Below are 7430 nucleotides of genomic sequence, written 5' to 3'. Positions count from 1 at the left end.
AGTTAATCTTGCCCCTCTTATCATGCATTTAAATGAGTTTAAGCCTAGGTTAATAGTTGTAATAGTAGTTGGAATAAAATAATATGTATTTAAATATGAAGTAATCATGTACTCAATAACGTAAATTTAAAGATAAGGAAGCAAAATCACTTATCTTCGTATGGTTTGTAGCCAAGCTGTACAGCTTCTGTGAGTTGATAATATCCCAACAGAATGACCCCAGCGGTAAAGAGATAGTTTGCCATGATAGTTTCAAGATTGAGGGGGAAAAAATGGGTGCAACTGGAGGGAGAGAGAGTTTGCCTAGCTGTGTGTAGGGGCTGGTTAAGCTTGCCCCTCTTATCATGCACTTAAATGAGTTTTTCCCTTGACAATGCTTTTTTAATTGTTGTGAAGTTATGAATAGTGTTGCCTTCCATGAGAAGGGCTTTTGTATGGAGTATTTGTGCCTTCTAAGAGAAGGGCTTTATATAAGATAGATTTGTGCCTTTTAGGAGAAGGGCTTGGATATGAGATATTGGTGCCTTCTAGGAGAAAGGCTTTAGTAATAGAACTTCATGCATTCCATGAGAATGACTTTTAGTATGAGTACTTGATATCTCTTGAGAAGTGTGGAGATAGTAAAAGATATAGATGTTTTGTAGGATGTAGTATTTGTAATATGTATGATATATGGAAGTATGAGAGATATGGAGGTTAAAGATAGTAAAAATATGAGATTATAACCGCTAGAGAAATTGTATAGATTGCTTTCCAAGAGGAAAGATTTTGTAAGAGAAGAGTATGAAGATATGTTTAGGTATTTGGAGATATGAGCAGTAAGATAGGTGTACTTTCTGAATATGGAGAGTGAGAGAATGAGTATAAGAAGGGGTAATAGTGCTGTAGTATGTTTAGCAATGTTGTTGGGATTTACTACTAGGATGGATAGGAGCTTATAAAGAGCTTATAAGTGGGGAGTAAGGGAGTATTTGAGAGCTAGGGTGTGCTCTTAGAGAGAGTATATGTAGTAAGTAGTGAGTCATTCGGTAGTATAGGCAGTGAGAGAGAAAGTGTTTAGCAAGGTTGTTGGGTATTTGCTGTTGGGATTTTTTGCTGAAGGATATATGAAGGCTTATGAAGGGCATTTATGAGCTAAGGGTTGAAGAGTTTAGTTCTTGATTTTGAAACTAAAAACTCAGAACTTCATTAAGAGTTTAAGAAGATAATTAGAGGGAGAGAGAATAGAGAAGTTTTCAAAAGAGTTGTTCTTCTCCATTTTTGTTCCCCCTTGAGGTGTTGATGAAGGGTCCCTTTAGAGTTGGGTTTAAGGAGGTATTTTAGCAAAAATCTCAGCCAAAATCTGTCCCAAATAGCAATGAATCTTCAGAAAATTCATATTAAGATTTGGGCAAAAATGGTATGTTTAGCTTTAAGATGTTCTTGCTATTATGGGTAAGAGCTGTTGGGGAAAGAGTAGCAGAAAAGGAAGGTATTTTGGCAAGAAAAAGATAGTTACTTTAGTTGGTTTTGGTTTTAGTCAAATGTGGAAAATCAGTAATGCTAAAGCTGCTGGGTCAGCTGTTACATCTGTTCTGAAAAAGCTGTCCCAGCTGTCAAGAAAAGCTGTGACAGCTATCATAAGACAGCTGTCACAGCTGTCATAAGGCAGCTGTTGCTTTGGACAGAAGCAGATGAGGTCAGCTGGGTGATTTCAGACTGCTAGAGAGGACATTTAGCATTTATTTTATAGGTTTAACTGAAAATGATAAGATCTTTTTCAAGGGTTTCTTGCTATTTTGGGTATAGCAGCTGGTTGCTGGGATTTCAATATTAAATGGTTGATGATATTACTCCCAGCCTAGTGTCAAGTGCTGAATACACTATTTGGGTTCTGCTGGAAATGCTTCCTTTTTTGGGTGTTTGTGTTTTTTGGTCCAAGGTTCTATCACAACGCATTTCTAGTTGAAAGTTAATGAAGCTTTAGAGATTTAGTTAAGGTCTCATTGTGTTGTGACATAATATTGGTGAGCAAGAAGAGTATTTAATGCTCTGCTCTAGTAGTTGGCAGAGAAATATATGGTCTGATTATGGCAAACAACAACTGGATATGAGAGATATCATGAATATTTTGTATATAGTTGGAGATTAAAGACAGGCAATCAGATTAGACCATGTGTTTGAGCTGGATTTTAGCTGAAAGTAGTAATGTAATTTATGTAGAATAATATAATGAAGTTTCTAAATTTGTATAGGACACAGTTGAGGATTGAATGCATAGTTATTTTCTCAACATTTATATGGCTAGGAATATTGAGTATTTGTCACATGATGAATATTAAATTTTAGGAAAAAAGCAATGGGGAGTCTTATCATTTTAAGTGCTAGGTGATAAGAGATGCTTACCATATATTACCCGCCACACACGAACTCGTCAGAGTTTAGGGAGTTGGAGAAGACACGCCAAGCAACATGTCTCTTTTATCAACTTTAAACCACTAGAGCTTTACTAAACATACCTCTTGGCCCTCCAAACCATGACTCCTAAAATTTCCCCAAAGAGACTTATGAGCTTGGATCATAAGCCGAAGATGAGATGACGTGCCTCGGGTTTTGTTGTCATTTTGTGTAAATATGGGCTCTTGTTGAAGAAGCCGCTTGCCATGAGTGTAAGAGGGGTAATATGGGCCATGAGTTTTGATTCATTGCTTAAGCCCGATCCATATGTTGATGTTGATGATGTCGTGGGGTTATGATCCCAATTGATGAAGAGGAAATGTGGACCATGAATCCACCTCTTGAAGTAAGGATCTCGCGGGCCATGTGAGCCTAATCCATGTAGTTGAATGAGATATGAGCTTATTTTGAGCTTTAAGGAGATTTAGCCAAAAAATCAATAATATGTTGATGTGGCATGGGTTGCCAATGAAGTAATGCCACGTGGGCTGAAAAAAGAGTCCTCAACATTTCGCCCTCCGAGTGCATGGGCTTGTTTTGCAAGGGCATGCACGAGTAGAGGGTTTACTTGAAGACTTTTTTAGATGAGCTAGTCTGAGATTGTTGACTGCTGGAGATGATGCTGTTGGGTTGAAGGTAGCAATGTAATGTTGAAGTTAGTTAAGATTGCAGCTGGGTGTTGTGCTGCTTTGATTATGATTGAGTTTGTTGAAGTCAATGCATTTAGAAATATTTTGAGCTGAATTTTCAATGATACGGCTGGAGAGAATCAACTATTGCTTCAGTGGATTGAAGTTGTTGCTGCTAAAAGTCTGAATATTGAGATTACGGCTAGGGCAATCTAGAATGTATTTTGATATCAGAACATATGAATGTTTTGTTGATGCTGCTGATTGCAACCAATTCTTGAAGAAATTTGATAGAGATGGCCAAGATAATATGAGATTTCCATTGAGATTCCGTCCTTGTTGGAAGAGTTGCTTTAGGGGGCATAGAGATTGCATACCACTTGTAGGATTGGCTACATGATTATGATTGTATTGATAGAGTCATAAGTGATGATCATGTTGTAGGATCTGATAGCACTACTGGAGTAATAAAATAGATGTTGTTGGACATGTAGAGATTAGAAAGTTCCATAGCTGGAGTAGTAGCTTTGATTTAATTGATGGAGTGGCTGGTCTTCATGTAGATCTATATGTAGTCCTCTCAAATAGATAGTGAGAGACCAAGCCCCCAAGTGTAAGATGACGTTTGCAAAGATCCTAGCGGTGTGCTGCATAAGACCGCTATGATTCCAATAGTGTAGTGCGTGGGACTACCACGACTTTAAAGAGAGTGTGTGGGATTGTCATAGCTTGATATAATAGTACTCCAATGGATAGAGCTTCATTTCTTGCTTATAATTTTGTGAAAATGCCGAATTGATGAGTAATGTGTTCTTAAAAAAAGTTGGCTACTGCTAGACCAATAGACATGTATAGTGGAAATGCCTCCATTGATATTGTTGTGATAAATATCCAATTGCAGCCCCCAGAGATGGAACCTTTGGATTGATAAGACCAAACCCCCAAGTGTAGAGAGGCCTTGGATAAGCATATATTAGCAAGTGAAGAGTACCTTGACAAATTCAGTAGTGAAATTGGCACTTTGCTATTTGAAATAGTGTAGGTACTTGTGGTAATGATCTTGTATGATGATTGCTTGATTGAGCATGCTAGATCAGTAAGTTTGTCTGCTGGGGGCAGCTATATAGACTGATGGATCTGCTGGAGTTCTGAATATGAGTAGTTGGGGTTTTTTCAGTCTGCTTAGGCAAGTTGCTGGGTGTGTGTCAGTTTACTGCTGGGGTAATCTTTTCTTGATCTGAATAAATGATTCATCATTCCAGATGAATTTGTGATTTGCTGAATGTAATGACTATTGAGTAGATGATAATGATTGAAAATATTTGATCTTTGTGTCATTGTTTATGAAGGAAATAGAATAGCGTTGTGGCAGCTTTCCCCTCGTGTTTAGGAAGTAAGTTCAGCTGAACATCTTGTTGCCCTTAAGTAAGAATCAAGGGTGCCACTTGACAACGTTAGTAGATGATTCTTTGTTGGACTTAGATAGTTTGGAGACTACTTCATCTTTTCCAGCAGTAGGTGGATTCTTGTCAAGTTGTTGGCCATTGGCTTCTTGCATTTTTCACCATTTGCTGGGTCATGATCAGAAGTAACAAGGACTGTGGAGTACTTGTCTTGCTTCCTAGCGGTGCAAGGCTTTTCCTGATGCAATAACTTTTTAGACCTTTGCAAATTCAGTAGTGAAATTGGCACTTTGCTATTTGAAATAGTGTAGGTACTTGTGGTAATGATCTTGTATGATGATTGCTTGATTGAGCATGCTAGATCAGTAAGTCTATCTACTGGGGGCAGCTATATAGACTGATGGATCTACTGGAGTTCTGAATATGAGTAGCTGGGGTTTTTTCAGTCTGCTCAGGCAAGCTGCTGGGTGTGTGTCAGTTTGCTGTTGGGTGTGTGTCAGTTTACTGCTAGGGCAATCTTTTCTTGATTTGAATAAATGATTCATCATTCCAGATGACTTTGTGATTTGTTGAATGTAATGACTGTTGAGTAGATGATAATGATTGAAAATATTTGATCTTTGTGTCATTGTTTATGAAGGAAATAGCATTGGCAGCTTCTAGGAAAGTATGGCTGGCATGAGTTCCAGTGGTAAGATAGAAAATACCAGATTGGTGGTGATGGTTTGGATCCAACAATAGAATAGTGTTGTGGCAGCTTTCCCCTCATGTTTAGGAAGTAAGTTCAGCTGAACATGTTGTTGCCCTTAAGTAAGAATCAAGGGTGCCACTTGACAACGTTAGTAGATGATTCTTTGTTGGACTTAGATAGTTTGGAGACTACTTCATCTTTTCCAGCAGTAGGTGGATTCTTGTCAAGTTGTTGGCCATTGGCTTCTTGCATTTTTCACCATTCGCTGGGTCATGATCAGAAGTAACAAGGACTGTGGAGTACTCATCTTGCTTCCTAGTGGTGCAAGGCTTTTCCTGATGCAATAACTTTTTAGACCTTTGCAGCAGCTGGGTAGATTGTGTGATGTGAAGATACAGTAGTAGGTAGTTTGGAATAGTGCCATGGAATTGCTGGATGTATTCAAGTAAGCCTTGGATCTGATTTTTGCTTGTGGAGGGCACCAAGAGTGATCCTTCATTCTTTATGAGAACATTTTTTAGCAAAGATTCCACTTATAGTAATGGAAATAGGTTGAATAGTAATGTAGCAAAATGTTGGCCTGACCCGAGATGGATTAAGAAAGTTCTCTTGCAAAGTTCTCCACTTCTTGAATATAGGCCTCGAATGATAACCTGTATGTTAGTGAAATAGAGATAATTGCCATGAGATTTTAGTGAAGTAGAGATAATTACCATGAGATTTACCATGGGCTTTGACAAGTAATTGCCATGGGCTTCTAATATGGGATTGAATTCCATTGATAAAATAGTTTTTCCATGGACTGGAATCATGGGTTTTTGAAATATATTGTTGCCAAAGTATTAACTTTGGTCTGTTGAGCATAATATATTATTATTTGCCAAATAATATTTGGGCTTTTATGAAATAATTAATTGTCAAAAAAGTAGTAGTTTTGGGTTGTTGATAAGATGTTGCGAAAATAGTATTGGGCTTTTGTGAAATATTGTCAATGATAATATTTGGGCTTTGTAAAATTTTTCCAAAATAGTATTTGGGCTTTTGATAAAATATTTCCAAAGATAGTACTTGGGCTATTGAGTATTAGTAAAATTTTGCCAAACTAGTATTTGGGCTTTTGATAAAATATTGCCAAGGATAGTACTTGGGCTTTTAGTATTTGTAAAATTTTGCCAAACTAGTATTTGGGCTTTTGAGTATTTGTAAAATTTTGCTAAACTAGTATTTGGGCTTTTGATAAAATATTGCCAAGGATAGTACTTGGGCTTTTGAATATTTGATTTTTTTTTTTTGTAAATAGTTGTCAAAATAATATTGAGATTTTTAGAAATAGTTGCCAAAATAATATTGGGCTTTTAGAAACAGTTGTCAAAATAGTATTTGGGTTTTATGGATAGTTGCCAAAATAGTATTGGACTTTGTAAGATTGGTGCCAAAATAGTTTTTGGGCCTCGTAAAATAAGTGGCAAAATAGTTTTTGGACTTTGTAAAATAAGTGCCAAAATAGTTTTTGGGCTTTATAAATTAAGTGCCAAAATAATTTTTGGGCTTTGTAAAATGGGTGCCAAAATAGTATTTGGCCTTTGTAAGATAGGTGCCAAAATATTTTTTGGGCTTTATAAAATAAGTGCCAAATTAGTATTTGGGCTTTGTAAAATAGTTGCCAAAATAGTTTTTGGGCTTTATAAAATAAGTTTCAAAATAGTTTTTAGGCTTTATAAAATAGGTGCCAAAATAATTTTTGGGCTTTGTAAAATAGTTTGAGATTTTGTAAAAAATATTGCCGTATAGCAACGGGTTTTGTAAGAGTGCCGTGTAGCAATGGGCTTTAGAGGTGCCGTGTAGCAACGGGCTTTGTAAAGGTGTCGTGTAGCAACGGGCTTTAGAGGTGCCGTGTAACAACGGGCTTTAGAGGTGCCGTGTAACAACGAGTTTTGTAAATGTGTCGTGTAGCAACGGGCTTTAGAGGTGCTGTGTAGCAATGGATTTTGTAAGAGTGTCGGGTAGCAACGGGCTTTGTAAGGGTGCTATGTAACAACGGGCTTTGTAAGGGTGCCGTGTAGCAACGGGCTTTGTAAGGGTGCCGTGTAACAACGGGTTTTGTAAAGGTGCCGTGTAGTAATGGGCTTTGTAAATGTACCGTGTAGCAACGGGCTTTGTAAGAGTGTCATGTAGCAACGAGCTTTGTAAATGGTTTTGTTAGGATTTTTGGGTTTAGCCCATAAGGTAAATGAGTTTGGGCTTTTTATAGAGATGGTATAATTTTGTGGC

This window comes from Castanea sativa, chromosome 3 (assembly GCF_040712315.1).
Source record: "Castanea sativa cultivar Marrone di Chiusa Pesio chromosome 3, ASM4071231v1".
Taxonomy (NCBI): domain Eukaryota; kingdom Viridiplantae; phylum Streptophyta; class Magnoliopsida; order Fagales; family Fagaceae; genus Castanea; species Castanea sativa.
Note: the sequence above shows the minus strand (reverse complement) of the source record.